Source organism: Manis javanica, chromosome 7 (genome assembly GCF_040802235.1).
Source record: "Manis javanica isolate MJ-LG chromosome 7, MJ_LKY, whole genome shotgun sequence".
Classification (NCBI taxonomy): Eukaryota; Metazoa; Chordata; class Mammalia; order Pholidota; family Manidae; genus Manis; species Manis javanica.
This window is the reverse complement of record NC_133162.1, coordinates 67,215,328-67,234,510: the sequence shown is the minus strand read 5'-3', so window position 1 is coordinate 67,234,510 and position 19,183 is coordinate 67,215,328. Positions and strand designations below refer to the sequence as shown.

The 19,183-nt window shown below is 38.9% G+C and overlaps 1 long non-coding RNA gene and 1 other non-coding gene across 2 annotated transcripts in view; both read right to left on the bottom strand.

The window, feature by feature from the left end:
* Nucleotides 1-19,183, bottom strand: part of LOC118969128 (uncharacterized) — a 227,987-nt gene that overhangs the window by 90,305 nt on the left and 118,499 nt on the right. The window lies entirely within an intron of this gene.
* Nucleotides 18,246-18,409, bottom strand: LOC118969244 (U1 spliceosomal RNA). The gene has a single exon (XR_005057189.1). It is a non-coding gene; the product is annotated as a U1 spliceosomal RNA (small nuclear RNA).

Sequence of the window (19,183 nt, the reverse complement as noted above, 5' to 3'; positions counted from 1 at the left end):
TACTAAAGAGGCTAACCTTACACCTTTGGTAACCACAAATTTAAAGCCTGCAATGGCAATAAGTATACATCTCTCAATAGTCACCCTAAATGTATATGGACTTAATGCACCAATCAAAAGACACAGAGTAATAGAATGAATAAAAAAGCAAGACCCATCTATATGCTGCTTACAAGAAACTCACCTCAAACCCAAAGATATGCACAGACTAAAAGTCAAGGGATGAAAAAACATATTTCAGGCAAACAACAGTGAAAAGAAAGCAGGGGTTGCAGCACTAATATCAGACAAAAGACTTCAAAACAAAGAAAGTAACAAGAGATAAAGAAGGACACTACATAATGATAAAGGGCTAAGTCCAACAAGAGGATATAACCATTCTAAATATATAGGCACCCAACACAGAAGCACCACCATATGTGAAACAAATACTAACAGAACTAAAGGGGGAAATAGACTGCAATGCATTCATTTTAGGAGACTTCAACACACCACTCACCCCAAAGGATAGATACACCGGGCAGAAAATAAGTAAGGACACACAGGCACTGAACAACACACTAGAACAGATGGACCTAATAGACATCTATAGAACTATACATCCAAAAGCAACAAAATATACATTCTTCTCAAGTGCACATGGAACATTCTCCGGAATAGACCACATACTAGCCCACAAAAAGAGCCTCAGTAAATTCCAAAAGATTGAAATTCTACCAACCAATTTTTCAGACAACAAAGGCATAAAACTAGAAATGAACTCTACAAAGAAAACAAAAAGGCTCACAAACACATGGAGGCTTAACAACATGCTTCTAAATAATCAATGGATCAATGAACAAATCAAAATAGAGATCAAGGAATATATAGAAACAAATGACGACAACAACACAAAGCCCCAACTTCTGTGGGATGCAGCAAAAGCAGTCTTAAGAGGAAAGTATATAGTGATCCAAGCACACTTGAAGAAGGAAGAACAATCACAAATGAATAGTCTAACATCACAATTATTGAAACTGAAAAAAGGAGAACAAATGAGGCCTAAAGTCAGCAGAAGGAGAGACATAATAAAGATCAGAGAAGAAATAAACAAAATTGAGAAGAATAAAACAATAGCAAAAATCAATGAAACCAAGAGATGGTTCTTTGAGAAAATAAACAAAATAGATAAGCCTCTAGCCAAACTTATGAAGAGAAAAAGAGAATCAAGACCAATCAACAGAATCAGAAATGAGAATGGAAAAATCACGACAAACTCCACAGAAATACAAAGAATTATTAACGACTACTATGAAAACCTATATGCCAACAAGCTGGAAAACCTAGAAGAAATGGACAACTTCCTAGAAAAATACAACCTCCCAAAACTGACCAAGGAAGAAACACAAAAGTTAAACAAACCAATTACGAGCAAAGAAATTGAAACGGTAATCAAAAACCTACCCAAGAACAAAATGCCGGGGCTGATGGATTTACCTCGGAATTTTACCAGGCATACAGAGAACACATAATACCCATTCTCCTCAAAGTTTTCCAGAAAATAGAAGAGGAGGGAATACTCCCAAACTCATTCTATGAAGCCAACATCACCCTAATACCAAAACCAGGCAAAGACCCCACCAAAAAAGAAAATTACAGACCAATATCCCTGATGAATGTAGATGCAAAAATACTCAACAAAATATTAGCAAACCGAATTCAAAAATATATCAAAAGGGTCATACACCATGACCAAGTGGGATTCATCCCAGGGATGCAAGGATGGTACAACATTTGAAAATCCATCAACATCATCCACCACATCAACAAAAAGAAAGACAAAAACCACATGATCATCTCCATAGATGCTGAAAAAGCATTTGACAAAGTTCAACATCCATTCATGATAAAAACTCTCAGCAAAATGGGAATAGAGGGAAAGTACCTCAAAATAATAAAGGCCATATATGATAAACCCACAGCCAACATTATACTGAACAGCAAGAAGCTGAAAGCTTTTCCTCTGAGATAGGGAACTAGACAGGGATTCCCACTCTCCCCACTGTTATTTAACATAGTACTGGAGGTCCTAGCCATGGCAATCAGACAAAACAAAGAAATACAAGGAATCCATATTGGAAAAGAAGAAGTTAAACTGTCACTATTTGCAGATGACATGATATTGTACATAAAACACCCTAAAGACTCCACTCCAAAACTACTAGAACTGATATCAGAATACAGCAAAGTTGCAGGATACAAAATTAACACACAGAAATCTGTCGCTTTCCTATACACTAACAATGAACCAATAGAAAGAGAAATCAGGAAAACAATTCCATTCACCATTGCATCAAAAGAATAAAATACCTAGGAATAAACCTAACCAAAGAAGTGAAAGACCTATTCCCTGAAAACTACAAGTCACTCTTAAGAGAAATTAAAGGGGACACTAACAAATGGAAACTCATCCCATGCTCATGGCTAGGAAGAATTAATATCATCAAAATGGCCACTCTGCCCAAAGCAATATACAGATTTGATGCAATCCCTATCAAATTACCAGCAACATTCTTCAATGAACCGGAACAAATAATTCAAAAATTCATATGGAAACAATAAAGACCCCAAATAGCCGAAACAATCCTGAGAAAGAAGAATAAAGTAGGGGGGATCTCACTCCACAACTTAAAGCTCTACTACAAAGCCATACAAATCAAGACAATTTGGTGCCGGCACAAGAACAGAGCCACAGACCAGTGGAACAGATTAGAGACTCCAGACATTAACCCAAACATATATGGTCAATTAATATTTGATAAAGGAGCCATGGACATACAATGGTGAAATGACAGTCTCTTCAACATATGGTGCTGGCAAAACTGGACAGCTACATGTAGGAGAATGAAACTGGACCATTGTCTAACCCCATACACAAAAGTAAATTCAAAATGGATCAAAGACCTGAATGTAAGTCATGAAACCATAAAACTCTTGGAAAAAAACATAGGCAAAAATCTCTTATACATAAACATGAGTGACCTCTTCTTGAACATATCTCCCCGGGCAAGGAAAACAACAGCAAAAATGAACAAGTGGGACTATATTAAGCTGAAAAGCTTCTGTACAGCAAAAGACACCATCAATAGAACAAAAAGGTACCCTACAGTATGGGAGAATATATTTGTAAATGACAGATCCGATAAAGTCTTGACGTCCAAAATATATAAAGAGCTCACATGCCTCAACAAACAAAAAACAAATAACCCAATTAAAAAATGGGCAGAGGAACTGAACATACAGTTCTCCAAAAAAGAAATACAGATGGCCAACAGACACATGAAAAGGTGCTCCACATCGCTAATTATCAGAGAAATGCAAATTAAAAGTACAATGAGATATCACCTCACACCAGTAAGGATGGCTGCCATCCATAAGACAAACAACAACAAATGTTGGCGAGGCTGTGGAGAAAGGGGAACCCTCCTACACTGCTGGTGGGAATGTAAATTAGTTCAACCATTGTGGAAACCAGTATGGAGGCTCATCAAAATGCTCAAAACAGACCTACCATTTGACCCAGGAATTCCACTCCTCGGAATTTACCCTAAGAACGCAGCAATCAAGTTTGAGAAAGACAGATGCACCCCTATGTTTATCGCAGCCTATTTACAATAGCCAAGAATTGGAAGCAACCTAAATGGCAATCGGTAGATGAATGGATAAAGAAGATGTGGTACATATACACAATGGAATACTACTCAGCCATAAGAAGAGGGCAAATTGTACCATTTGCAGCAACATGGATGGAGCTGGAGGGTATTATGCTCAGTGAAATAAGCCTAGTGGAGAAAGAGAAATACCAAGTGATTTCACTCATCTGTGGAGTATAAGAACAAAGGAAAAACTAAAGGAACAAAACAGCAGCGGAATTACAGAACCCAAAAATGGACTAACAGGTACCAAAGGGAAAGGGACTGGGGAGGATGGTTGGGTAGGGAGGGATAAGGGGGGTAAGAAGAAAGGGGGTGTTATGATTAGCATGCATAATGGGGGGTTGGGAGAAAGGGGAGAGCTGTACAACACAGAGAAGACAAGTAGTGATTCTACAACATTTTGCTATGCTGATGGACAGTGACTGTAAAGTGGTTTATAGGGGAGACCTGGTATAGGGGAGAGCCAAGTAAACATAATATTCTTCATGTAAGTGTAGATTAAAGATAAAAAAAAAAAGAAAGAACGAAAAGGGGGATTACTTCTTCATAGGATAAAACTAACTGTAAATCAATGATTAATGCATGCTTTAAATATCCTTAATTTTAATCACTTAAAGGTGTCAGATGATCAGCTATGGAGGTACACTTTTCTGATAATATTCCTTTCTCTTAAAAAAAAAAATGCAGTTCCTGTGTGGTGACCTCCGATGAGTTCTACGCAATGGTATAAAGGGCATATCAAAGTGTGGGCAAAGGGTCTGTTTGTGTTTATACAGAAGATCAAAGCCTAATTTGGCTACCCTGAAAATGAACTAAGATATGATATGAAGAAGAACTTCCAACATCAGCACTCTCTGGAAGAGTCATACCAGAAGATGATCATCAAAAATCCTCAATAAAGATCCAGGCGATGCTGCAGTTGTAGCTGCATCCATCCCCCCGGTTCCTGGACTTGCCATTGGAATGAAGAAGGAGATATCTAAGCTGGCCTGTGCTTTCAGTAAAACAGCAGATTTGACTGGATCTATACTGTTGGAACTCAACCAAGAATTAGGAGAAGTACAAGTTGTAGCTCTCCAAAATCTTACAACTACAGACTATCTAGTGTTAAAAGAACATATGGGATGTGAACAGTTCCCAGGAATGGGTTGTTTTAATTTGTCTGATTTCTCTCAGACTGTTCAAGTACAGTTGGACAATATCCACCATATCATAGACAAATTTTCACAAATGCCTAGGGTGCCTAACTGGTTTTCTTGGCTTCACTGGAGATGGCTGGTAATTATAGATCTGCTTTGGTTGTGTAACTGTATTCCTATTATGTTAATGTCTGTGTGTAATTTAATTAGTAGTTTAAAACCTATACATGCTTAAGTTACTCTACAAGAAGATATGTCAAAGAAATAATCAATCCTCCCATGTTTTCTTCCATATGCTACCTCTATAGCTTTTCTTCCTCTTTTCCAATTACAACCCTTAAATAGAATTTGTGCCTCATATCGAATTTACTGAGTATCATAATTCCTCCAAGTGGTAAAGATACCTCAAGACAAATGCTGGGCATAGAAGCCACAGGGCATAAATCTGCAAAGAAGTAAAAAGCTAACCTTTTCAAACAATATGGCTTCTCTCTCACTTACCAACTTTACATCTCCCTGTATGGCCCCGGAAGATGACTGGTTAGCCAGAGACGGGTAAGATTCCTCAAGGGAGGAACAACATAAGACAGGCACAGTTGCAGGGGGGCCATCAGGTGAGAAATTGGGGATCAACAGTGGTGAGGCTTAGAACCTCACCCCCGCTGTTTTGAGAGAAATCTTCTGCATCTGTGGATGTTTTAATGCCCTTGTCTAGCTTGGATTAACACATAGTCTACAGGCACACACCTGGTCATCTACATTTGCTCTCTTACAACACTAAACTATGTTTTCTACCTTTATCTTGCATCTATCTACCACTTCAGCATTTTATTAAAAATAAAAATAAAAATAATAATAAAGGGAGAAATGTGGTATCCACATATAAATCAAGTATAAAAATCAAATGAATATTCAAATTTGACTTGATTGTTTATAGTTTATAATGCATGATCAAAACCGAAAGTTTCTGTCATGACTGCCCTTGTACTCTTCACCATGTAAGAACTTATTCACTATGCAAGAATTTGTTCACCATGTAAGAACTTGTTCATTATGCTTCAGAAGATTGGAGACTGACGAGAATTAGGCTTGGGGTGGATTAATGATTGTGCATTGAGCATTGACTCCCCTATACAGAATTTTATTGTTGTTAACAACCATTGGATCAATAAATATGAGAGATGCCCTCTCAAAAAAAAAATATTGTCCCTCTCACCTCATCAATTGAATTAAGCATTATGAAGGAAATAAACAGAGTTCTGAAAAACAGGCTAAGAGGGGAACACCTGTAGGGGTGGGGAATGGATGACATAGGTGAAGGGAGAAAATTACCGAGAATGTTTGATATTTTGATCTGGGTGATGGTTACATGAGTGTATGCACCTATCAAAATTCACTGAGCTATACACTAAGATTTGTGCATTTTCTCATATGTGCCTCAATAAAATTTATTTTAAAGAAAAAAAAGATTCCTTCCAGCCTTAAACTCCTCTCCAATCTCCTGCTCTGAACCTAGGCTGGGGGCTGACTTACTTTGGAAACAGAAGAAGAACACATTAGGAAGGAGTCAGCCCTAGAATGTTATAGGTACTCCTGGGTTTTAATGAGGCAGATATAAACCAAAATTTTGAATCCAGTGATATCATCATTACCCCACATTTCCAAGGGGGTTATGAAACATGTAGACAGATTGAAACTATTGTCAAAAAAACTATAAAGTAGAAAGTGTATAACTAAATGTCAATAACAGCTTTGAAATAGGCTCAATCTCAGTGTATAACAACAGTCTGTGAAACAGTTGGACCCATATGAATCCTTAGTAATAATAATACCTTTGGGAACAAAGGTGATGTACACCCATGGCATTCTGTGGGATGTCTTTCCCTGATTCCTGTCTTCCTACTTCCTGGTTGAAATCAAGGCCCTGCCATTTCTCTGTCTCACTGTTCTCTAGTCTTTTGTTCCACAAATAAGGGTAATAGAATCTACCTCATAAATTACTTACAAGAATAAAGAAAATCGTGAGTGAAGGGTTTTGATGATGTTGGTATATACAATTAACCACTCACTGTTAACTATTACTATTAGTTAATTCTCATGGGTACCAGGTCCCTGAAATTTTCCTCTCTTTTCAGTTTAATTACTTTGTGCTTAACCTGCCAGACCAATCTAATCCCAAATTCTAAGAGAAAACTTAGACACCCCTATCCATCAACATAGATGTCAGTGCCACTTGCAGCTTGTTTAGTTGTAACCTTTGGTACCAGTTCCAGTGGCTGGATGTATGAGCTTCCTAGAGCAATCACACAAGGTACCATAAAATGGGGGCTTAAAACAACAGAAATTTATTCTTCCACAATTCTGTGGGCTTGAAGTTTGAAATGAAGGCGTCTACAGAGCATGCTCCCTCTAAAATCCTTCATTGTCTTTTCTTAGCTTCTGGTGTTGATCCATGATGTTCCTTGGTTAATAGATGCATCACTCCATTCTCTGCCTCTGTGGTCACATGTCCTTGCACTTCAGCGTCTCTCTTCACATGGCATTTTTCTCTTCTTATAAGAAAACCAGTTATATTCAATTAGGACCCACCCTAATCACCTCATTTTAACGTGGTTGCATCTGCAAAGAACCTACTTCCAAATAAGGTTACACTTGCAGGTTCTGGGGATTAGGGCACTAACATATCTTTTGAGGGGGTCACAATTCAACCCCTAACACCAGGTTTCTGCCTCATTCATTTATTCATGCAAGTAACATTTTTTTATTTTATTTTGGTATCATTAATATACAATTACATGAGCAACATTGTGGTTACTAGATTCCCACCATTATCAAGTCCCCACCACATACCCTATTACAGTCCCTGTCCATCAGCATAGTAAGATGCTATAGAGTCACTACTTGTCTTCTCTGTGCTATACTGCCTTCCCTTTGCCCCCACTCCATGTGATGTGTGCTAATCCTAATGCCCCTTTTTTCCCTTCTCCCTCCCTTCCCACCCACCCTCCCTGGTCCCTTTTCCTTTGGCAACTGTTAGTCCATTCTTGGGTTCTGTGAATCTGATGCTGTTTTGTTCCTTCAGTTTTTGCTTTGTTCTCATGCTCCACAGATGAGTGAAATCATTTGGAACTTGTCTTTCTCCACCTGGCTTATTTCACTGAGCATAATACCCTCTAGCTCCATCCACGTTGTTGCAAATGGTAGGATTTGTTTTCTTCTTCTAGATGAATAATATTCCATTGTGTATATGTACTACCTCTTCTTTATCCATTCATCTTCTGATGGACACTTAGATTGCTTCCATTTCTTGGCTATTGTAAATAGTGCTGCAATAAACATAGGGGTGCATATGATTTTTGAAACTAGGATCCTGCATTCTTAGGGTAAATTCCTAAGAGTGGAATTCCTGGGTCAAATGGAAGTTCCATTTTTAGTATTTAGAGAAACCTCCATGCTGCTTTCCACAATGGTTGAACTATTTTACATTCCCTCCAGCAGGGTAGGAGGGTTCCCTTACTCCTCATCCTCACCAGCATTTCTTGTTCCCAGCCGTTGCTATGTTGGCCATCCTAACTGGTGTGAAGTGATATCTCATTGTGGTTTTAATTCGGATTTCTGATAATTAGTGATGTGGAGCATCTTTTCATGTGCCTTTTGGCCATCTGAATTTCTTCTTTGGAGAAGTGTCTGTTCATATCCTCTGCCCATTTTTTAATAGGGTTATTTGATTTTGGGGTGTTGAGGCATGTGAGTTCTTTATATATTTTGGATGTTAACCCCTTGTTGGATATGTCATTTACAAATATATTCTCCCATACTGTAGGATGTCTTTTTGTTCTACTGATGGTGTCCTTTGCTGGCTTGTTAGTTTGATGTGGTCCCATTTGTTCATTTTTTATTTTGTTTCCCTTGCCCAAGGAGAGGCATTCAGGAAAAAGTTGCTCATGTTTATATTCGAGAGATTTTTGCCTATGTTTTCTTCCAAGAGTTTTATGTTTTCATGACTTACATTCTGATCTTTGATCCATTTTGAGTTTACTTTTGTGTATAGGGTTAGACATACTCCAGTTTCATTCTCTTGCATGTAGCTGTTCAGTTTTGCCAACACCAGTTGATGAAGAGGCTGTCATTTCCCCATTGTATATCTATGTCTTCTTTATCATATATTAATTGACCATTTATGCTTGGGTTTTTATCTGGGCTCTCTAGTCTGTTCCATTGGTTTATGGGTCTGTTCCTGTGCCAGTACCAAATTGTCTTGATTACTGTGGCTTTGTAGTAGAGCTTGAAGTTGGGGAGTGTAATTCCCCCAGTTTTATTCTTCCTTCTCAGGATTGCTTTGGCTATTCGGGGACTTTTGTTCTTCCATATGAATTTTAGAACTATTTGCTCTAGTTCATTGAAGAATGCTGTTGGTATTTTGATAGGGATTGCATTGAATTTGTAGATTCCTTTAGGCAGGATGGCCATTTTGACAATATTAATTCTTCCTATCCAGGAGCACAGGATAAATTTTCATTTATTGGTATCTTCTTTAATTTCTCTCATGAGTGTCTTGTAATTTTCAAGGTATAGGTCTTTCACTTCCTTGGTTAGGTTTATTCCTAGGTATTTTATTCTTCTTGATGCAATTGTGAATGGAATTGTTTTCCTGATTTCTCTTTCTGCTAGTTCATCATTAGTGTATAGGAATTCACAGATTTCTGTGTATTAATTTTGTATCCCACAACTTTGCTGTATTCAGATATTAGTTCTAGTAGTTTTGGAGTGGATCTTTAGGGTTTTTTATGTACAATATCATGACATCTGCAAACAGGGACAGTTTAACTTCTTCCTTGCCAATCTGGATGCCTTTTAATTCCTTGTGTTGTCTGATTGTCATGTCTAGGACCTCCAGAATTACGTTGAACAAAAGTGGGGAGGGTGGGCATCTTTGTCTTGTTCCTGATCTTAAAGGAAAAGCTCTCAGCTTCTCGTTGTTAAGTATAATGTTGGCTATGGGTCTGTCATATATGGCCTTTATTATGTTGAGGTACTTGCCCTCTATACCCATTTTGTTGAGAGCTTTTATCATGAATGGATGTTGAATTTTCCCGAATGCTTTTTCAGCATCTATGGAGATGATCATGTGGTTTTAGTCCTTCTTTTTGTTGAAGTGGTGGATGATGTTGATGGGTTTTCAAATGTTGTACCATCCTTGCATCCCTGGAATAAATCCCACTTGATCATTATGGATGATCTTTTTGATGTATTTTTGAATTTGGTTTATTCATATTTTGTTGAGTATTTTTTCATCTATGTTCATGAGGCATATTGGTCTGTAATTTTCTTTTTTTGTGGTGTCTTTGCCTGGTTTTGGTATTAGAGTGATGCTGACCTTGTAGAATGACTTTGGGAGTATTCCCTCTTCTTCTACTTTTTGGAAAACTTTAAGGAGGATGGGTATTAGGTCTTCACTAAATGTTTGATAAAATTCAGCAGTTAAACCATCTGGTCAAGGGTTTTTGTTCTTAGATAATATTTTGATTACCAGTTCAATTTCCTTGCTGGTAATTGGTCTATTCAGATTTTCTGTTTCCTCCTGGGTTGGCCTTGGAAGGTTATATTTTTCTAGAAACTTGTCCATTTCTTCTAGGTTATCCAGTTTTTTAGCATATAATTTTTCATAGTATTCTCTCATAATTCTTTGTATTTCTGTAGTGTCTGTAGTGATTTTTCCTTTCTCATTTCTGATTCTGTTTATGTCGGTAGACTCTCCTTTTTTCTTGGTAAGTCTGGTTAGTGGTTTATCTATTTTGTTTATTTTCTCAAAGAACAAGCCCCTGTTTTCATTGATTCATTCTATTGTTCTATTTTTCTTGATTTTATTCATTTATGCTCTTATCTTTATTACATCCCTCCTTCTACTGACTTTGGGCCTCATTTGTTCTTCTTTGTCTAGTTTCATTAATTGTGAGTTTAGACTGTTCATTTAGGATTGTTCTTCTTTCCTGAGGTAGACCTGTATGGCAACGTACTTCCCTCTTAGCATGGCCTTTGCTGCATCCCACAGATTTTGCAGTGTTGAATTATTGTCATCATTTGTCTCCATATATTGATTCATCTCTGTTTTTATTTGGTCATTGATCTATTGATTATTTAGGAGTATGTTATTAAGCCTCCATGTGTTTGTGAGCTTTTTCAGTTTCTTTGCATAATTTATTTCTAGTTTCAAACCTTTGTGATCTGGGAAGCTAGTTGGTACAATTTCAATCTTTTTGAATTTACTGAGGCTCCTTTTGTGGCCTAGTATATGATCTATTGTTGAAAATTTTCAATGTGCACTTGAGATGAATGTGTATCCTGTTGCTTTTGGATGAAGTATTCTGTAGATATCCTTTAGGTCCATCTGTCCTAATAGGTTGTTCAGTGCCTCTGTCTCCTTACTTATTTCCTGTCTGGTTGACCTGTCCTTCAACTGATTGGTGTGTTGAAGTCTCCTAAAATTAATGTATTGCATTCTATATCCCCTTTAAATTCCATTAGTATTTGTTTCATATATGTAAGTGATCCTGTGTTGGGTGCACAGATATTTATAATAATTATACCCTTTTGTTGGACTGACCCCTTTATCATTATATAATGTCCTTCTTTGTCTCTTGTTACGTTCTTTGTTTTGAAGTCTATTTTGTCTGATACTAGTACTGCAACTCCCTCTTTTTTCTCTCTATTAGTTGCATGATATATCTTTTCCATCCCTTTACTGTCCGTCTGTGTATGTCTTTGCATTTGAAGTGAGTCTCTTATAGGTAGCATATAGATGGGTATTATTTTTTTATCCATTCGGTGACTCTGTATGTCTTTTGATTGGTGCATTCAGACCATTTACATTTAGGGTGATTATCGATAGGTATGTACTTATTGTCTTTGCAGGCCTTAGATTTGTGCTTACCAAAGGTTCAAGGGTAATTGTCTTACTATCTAACAGTCTAATTTAACTCAGTATGCTATTCAAACACAACTTAAAGGTTCTTTTTTTTTCCTCCTTTGTCTTCCTCCTCCATTCTTTATATATTAGGTATTATATTCTGTACTCTTTGTCTATCCCTGGACTGACTTTGGGGGTAGTGGAGTTGATTTTGCATCTGCTTAATAATTAATTGTTTTACTTTGCTGTGGTTTTATTTCCCCTGGTGACAGCTATTTAGCCTTAGGAATACTACCATCTATAGCAGTACCTCCAAAGTGCACTATAGAGGTGGTTTGTGCAAGGTACATTCTCTCAGCTTTTGCTTATCTGGAAATTGTTTAATCCCTTCTTCAAATTTAAATGATAACCTTGCCAGGTCGAGTATTCTTGGTTCGAGGCCCTTTTGTTTCATTGCATTAAACATATCATGCCACTCCCTTCTGGCCTGTAATGTTTCTTTTGAGAAGTCTGATGATAACCTGATGGGTTTTCCTTTGTATGTGATTTTTTTTCACTCTCTAGGTGCTTTTAAAAGTCTATCCTTATTCTTGATCTTTGCCATTTTAATTATTATATGTCTTGGTGTTACCTTCCTTGGGTCCCTTGTGTTGGGAGATCTGTGCACCTCCCATGCAAGTAACTTTTTGTTCCTTGTCATAGTCCATGCAACATGCTTGTAAACAAAACAGATAATGGTCCCTACCTCATAGAAACACCAGTCCAAGGAGGGAAACAGACATTAAAGAGGTATCTAAATAAATTAGTAACCAACTACAATGGTAATTAGTGTCACAGAGTCCTAGTAGAGCAAAGCCCTAACCTAGTCTTTGGGGAAGGGGAGGCTTCCTAGAGAAGAGAACCCAAAAATGAGTAGGACCATGCTTGGCAAAGGAGTTGGCTGGGTTAGGCAACAAATCCAGGTACAGGCAACATAGTATGCAGAGGTCCTAAAAGAAGAAAGGAGACAGATACTTGGGAAGAATTAAAAGAAGCTCAGTGTGGCTGGAGCAGAGTGATCAAGGGGTTAGGGCATAGTAATTAGCCAACTTCCATAGCCACAAAATGGCTATAAAGGACTTGATCCTAGAGTAGTGGCATCTGTGGAAGAATTTTAGGTAGCGAAGCATTGTTATCAGTCTGGTGTCAGTTACTATTTCTGCAGAATCAAACTGCTTCATAACTTCCACATATAATAAGGATACCTAAGTGTCTCTTTGACAGCTCCCATATTCTGATCTGATGTTCTTTTCTATTTCATTGTCACCATCATCATCATCTGTATCTGGCCATTCTGTCCACCCTGCTTTCATTTCCACTCTGTGCTCTTCTCATTCACATCATCCAGATTAGAATCACCAGGGCACTACCTGGACCTCAAGTAAGAGAAGGCATGGGACACTCAGCTCAAAGACTTTGTTCTTCCCGTGTGGCTGACCTCACTGAAGACAACTCAAATAAAAAAACAAATCAAATACACTTGGAAAAAAGTTTATACACATACACATCAACTTTGGAGTCAGCCCTTCCTTTAACAGAGTATGAATGAAAAATATAAAGAACTAGAGAAGTTATGTTAAACCTTCATGGTGGAACCAGACAAGCTCTCTTCATCTGATTGGAAATATTGAATTTTCCCTATGAATTTGGCAAAACTTTTTTTTAAGCTTATATAATTGGGTAGCACTAGGTATGTGTCATGATGCACTCATGTCTTGATGCTCATTTTCTTTCAATGTTTATTTTTATTGGTTTGGAAACTTAAAAAATGAAATCTACTTCATTTACAACTGTCAAGCTAATGAAAGAGAAATTGAAGCAGTTTATCCAAACATTTGATTCATTCTGAGATCTGTTAAATCTTTCAAGTGCAATGAGATCATATGAAATTCTGAATTCTGAAACAATATAATTCTTGATTCCACTCTTCAGTCTAATGCACAGTATTTCTTGTTAACCAGGAATCATAAATACCAGGGATTTAGTTTGAACTCGAGACCACCCAATGCCTCCTGGCATTAAGCAGGAATATTAAATTAAAGAAAATGCCAGTCTCATAGCTTTAGCAAATGTAATTTATAGTTTAACCATCATATTAAATCCTTTAATTGAAATCTGTAAAACAAATGGCAGTATTAGTAATTCCTTTATCAGCTTCCAATTCTCTGCCGACTTAATACCAGCCTCTAACCCAGGGGAAATACAGTTCCTAAATGCAATCCTTGAACTTGGAAAAATGACATTGAATCTTCACATTGCCTAACCTCAGTGTTCACTATTCCTGTAAGATAACACATTTTCATTTATCACACAAATGTGCTCATTTCCTTTTTGTGGTACAAATGCATATTAACAGGGCCTTTCTAGCTTAATATTATCTGTACTGCTGGTTTATGCTGTAATTATACATAAAAAGAATAATAGTTCAAATGGAACAAGGAACAGAAAGAATCAAAATGACAACTAATGTGGTGGAAAGTCAAAAAGCAAATGAGAAAAAATAGCAAAACCACAAAATAAGAGAAGTACAGAGCGACAGGGACAATAGGGAAAAGCTAGAATTAGAAGAATATCACCATTGTCTTTCCCAATACATTGGTCTCTGCAAAGGCAGTTGATTTGTTTTTTATAATTGGTGCTTTTGAAATACACGTGTGCACTGGGCTTTCTCTGCTATCTTGTGCCTATGTATCTGACAATTTTTCTCTATCTATAAGAGCAAAACTCATCTAGATGTTTAAAGATAAACATATCCTCCTACATCCTTAAACCCTGAGCTGGAAACGTCAGCTAATTCTACTAGATAGAGAGCAGGCAGGATCAGATGGAGGGAAGGGTTAGCTAGTCTACTGTGAGTGCCTGGGGGAAATGAAGGGGACTCCAGAAAAGTAATACACTTACACTCACTTGCTCAAAGGAAGCAGAGCCATAAGGGAAAGCTGTGAGGGTTGCGGAGGGAGGACAGGAAGGGAAAGGGCACAGGTTTGACCTTGACCCCAAGGTGGTTTCGGGACTAATGCCAAGCTTCCATGTCCATCCTCTGGAAGTACTGGAGTGGCGCTCACGCCAGCTCACCTTCAGTGAGGGCAACAGGTAGAGCCGAGGAAACTGACTGCACCCACTGGCTGTCAACAAAAAAAGCTCCAGTTAGAGAAGGTGAGTGCCATCCCAGACTTGGGGTACCCAAGCTTTCTGCTGAAGGTGCCTGGGGCTTTCCACCTGTCCTACCTGGTCTATGAATGTCCTTCTGACTCTGAGGGCAGGGACACCAAAACCTCCAATATGACACATTCTGCCTCCCTACCCTATACAACCATAGCTTCTCCTCCCTACAGTGCCAGAAAGACTCCCCACATGGGTTGTAATCAGTTTGTTACTGGTTTGACCTTCAAACCAGATTCATCTGAATCTGACTATTTCAGATGAATCAAACCTCTCCCAAATTTTCAAAGCCTCTTAACCCCCATGTCAAAGCAGGTGCTAGGGCTCTTTGCTCAGGCTCTCCCAGATTCTGACCTGGTTTCCTTCTCTATTCATTGTCATCAACATCAGCACTGATGCCTTCTCATTCTCCACAGTGCCCTCACGTCCTCTCCATGGCAGCTTCATCTCTATCAGCCAGATTCAAATCATCAGGACACTATCTGGACCTCAAGCAAGTGTATGAACTGTATGACTCAAGTGTTTAAAGATGCAATTCGAAAGCCTCACAGTTACTACTAGAAAGCTAGAAATGTGTTTGAAAATATACTTGAAACCAGAAGGTTGCTGCCAGCCGTCAATTGCACCCTCAGGGAGGGAGAGGGCCTTAGGGAACTGGGGTGTACAGAGGTGGGAAGTGAGCAAGGGCACTCCTGCTGGTTGTCACCCTCACCCCAGCAATTTTTGTGCCTCTTCTTAGTGTTCAGTGACACGGGAAGGTGCTGGGGCCAGTAGGACATACTGGGCTTTCTGTAAACTCCATTCATGACCATGCCTCTGTTCAGTGCCAAGGGAGGGCCCTGGAATCTGCAAAAATCTCTCCTTGCTGCTGCCACCTCCTGTTCATCTGCCAGGGAATCAGGGCAGTGACTCCTACTCTCCCCAGCCTTCTGCTTCCTTCCAGGTCCTGCCACCCTTACTCAGAATGGAGGCCTTTAAAACTATAAAAAGGCGTCTGCAGGGGCTGCCTTCACCTGACACATTGCTTCCAGCCTCCAAGCTGAGCAACAAATTCCCCTGTATCTCACTGGCCTGACTTTATCTCCAGCACTCTCTCCTGTCTCCCATGTCTGAGTGCCCCTCTACCTAATTCCCTTGAGATCGTACCCTCTTTTCAGAAAAGAGTTCAAAGTTAATGCTTTCGGGTTTTTTTATCACCTGACTCTATGTACTGTGCAGTTAGTTCTGGCAGCTGAATGGCCTTCTTCTCTAACACAAACATAATTTCATCTCCTTGGTCAGTTCCATCCTGTTCACGGGAGTAGGGATGGAGGCATATGTCTTATTTCTGCTACTTTGTTTCACACTGATTTTCTAACTTGGTTTCTCACAGCCCTGCTTTCAAGGAACTTGAGCTCATTTCTCCAGAAGTGGGACATCAAGGCTGGTTCATCCTTGAAGCTTCATCAACTAGTAAAAGGCAGGCTTTAAAAATGCTTCTCCAACCTGCATAAGCTGGGACTCATCAGAGTGCATTTTGATGCTCCCCCTGTTACCACACCAAAGCCGTTCCTCCCTGCCTGTGGCCAATAATCACCCATAGGCAAAACACAAGAATTTTCCTCTATCTTCTCACAGTTAGTTTCCTGTGCACTGAGGGCAGCTCCTAAAAAAACAGAAGCAACCTTTGCCTTCTTCCCATTGAGTGCCTGAATCTAGGTGATCTAGGACCCAACTAGGGTCTTCCAGAGCCTTCTTCACCATTTCCGGCATTATCATGTAAAATAAGACCCCTAGTAGCCTTTCCTAGTAAGCCAAAGTTCCCAAGATCACTTTGAAGATTAGGCAAAACTGGAGTTATGATTGGTTACCTAATTTAGTATATTAGGCAAGGAAGGAAAAAAAGAGAAAAATAAAAAAAACCATGATGAAAGTTATTTCCAGTAGGAACTATTTCTGGGTTTTGTTTGGTTTTATTCTGTCTCTTTATTTCCTGCTTTTTCACATCTGTTTATTAACAGAGAATGAGGGAACTATGACTTTTCAAGAGCCTTTTCAACGTGCTGGACCCTGTGGAATTATTTTGTATAGCTCTCCTAAAAATCTTGCAGCAGAGGCATTTCAGATGGCTAAACTAATGTTAGGCCAGTAAAGGAATTCTGCCCCTAAAATCACATAAGAGGCAGATTCAGAATTCAAATTCCAGTATCTAACTCCATAATTAATGTCCCTTCCTCTACTCCATACCATCTCTCCAAAGCTTCATTCTATTGCAATTCTTCAGTCAATACATGGATCATTGCATAACCAACTTAAAGCAGCACAACTGCAGAGAAAGCCCATAGCAGTCACCCCAGTTCAGGAAGCCTAGGTTTTTCTTGTTCCTTCTACTAACCAGGTGTGTGACCTTGGAATGTTCATGTGTTCATTTGTCTGCTTCTCTCATTACATCTAATTTATTTCTAATGAATTATCTCTAAAGACATTAGGATTATCTCTAATGTCTTTTGACTCTAACATCTTATGATTCCTATATATAAGATGAAGCTATTTGAATAAATTAATATATTGGAAATCAAGGCACAGTTCTTTCTAACTCTTCCCATAATATCCCTCCCTTGGAGAACTTAATTTTCAGACACTAGTATTCTCATCACCATAGACATTACTGCTTGACAATGCCATTTCATTCACCTTTAGAATTTAAAACTCATCCACCACAAGTGCATTTCAAAAATCACTCACAGGCAAAGGTTAAAAAGTGGCTGCTACATATAATGAATTTCTGAAGAGTATTCAGTCCCTGATCCTTTTAATACAGGCACTGCTTCCATACAATAAAGGGTTGAGAATAATTGGAAGCAGAGTCCTTAAAACACACACCTCGTATTCATCCTTCATCTGCACTGGTCCTATCGCAACTGAACAAGAGCTTCTATGCTTAAAGGCAACTCATTTAGCAGCTTCATTCAGATTGGATCTTAAGGAGAGGAATTGATTAACAGCCCTTTTGGTGTCAGCCAGAGCCCTCGCTTGAGCTCCTTACTGCTCAGGTGTGTGGGTGCCCTATGGGCAGTAGATGAGAAGGACAGAAATTTGGAGCTGCTGCTTTGCTTTTATCTGCCACAGAGTTCCCACAGTAATTACGCCATTTTCAGTTTTCTTAGTCCTCAGTTTCTATGGCATTAGCATCTTCTGTCTCCATGTTCATTATCACCCCCAACAAATACTTCCAGAGATGTACTACTGTGGTTTTTGCAGCATTTTCTCTGAAGATACCATTTGAAGAATCCAATACTCCAAAAGGTGGGGAGGGAAAATATATAGGGGAAAGCACAAGCACAGTCCCCCACTATCATAAATAATGCAGTCAAGTTTCCCACGTTTGGGGAAATTGCAGGGGTCAGCACATCCAGAGTGCAATGGATAAGCCTCGCCCCAGGAAAACCACCTTCGTGATCATGGTATCATCCCTACCAGGTAAGTATATTCCTGTATATATCTTATACTGTAAAATTTTACAGCCATATTTATGACGACAAATTCATTGAAACATAACTGGAAGGAGATAACAATAAACTGATGACTATTCCCTCTAAAGAATGGCTCAAGTAGGGGCCACAGGTAGAGGGGACAGAGATGAATGGAATATTAGCATGATCTGAAATGTCTTATGTTTTACCAAGAAAATTAAAAAAAAAACGCTTTTAACTCTAAAAAAAGTTTTTAAAAATGAAATGCATGTACTAGTCTCCTTTCCTCTCTGTGCATGGTTAGGATGGTTATTTGATTTCTGCAGCCCTGATACCCACAGAGAAGTTTGCTCAGCTGTCTGCCATTTGGGGCATGGGGTCAGCTACCTCCCACTCTCTGCCAGGAAAGTCAGACTGGCAGCTCTAAAGAAAGTCCAGTGACTTTTTCACTTCACATCTGATGAAAAATATGTAAATTATAATAAATATGAACAGGATAGATTCAGAATTGACTTGGGCAGAAGTCAGGAGTGGCACCCTTATTCTCATCTCACTGACCTTGGTCCTGTGCCCGGATGGGGACCTCCCGCCTATGCACTGGGTTTCTGCTAAAGCCAGTCCTGGCTTTCGTGAGATTGCCCCCGACCATCTCTGCCTCTGCCTCTCCCATATTTCCCTTCTGCCACCTTCCAACACTCCCACTGACCCTCACACTACAAAGCCAGGCTTTTTCATCCTTCCTGACCCCATGAAGTCCCCATCACCATTCAATCTGTATAGTAGCCCTTC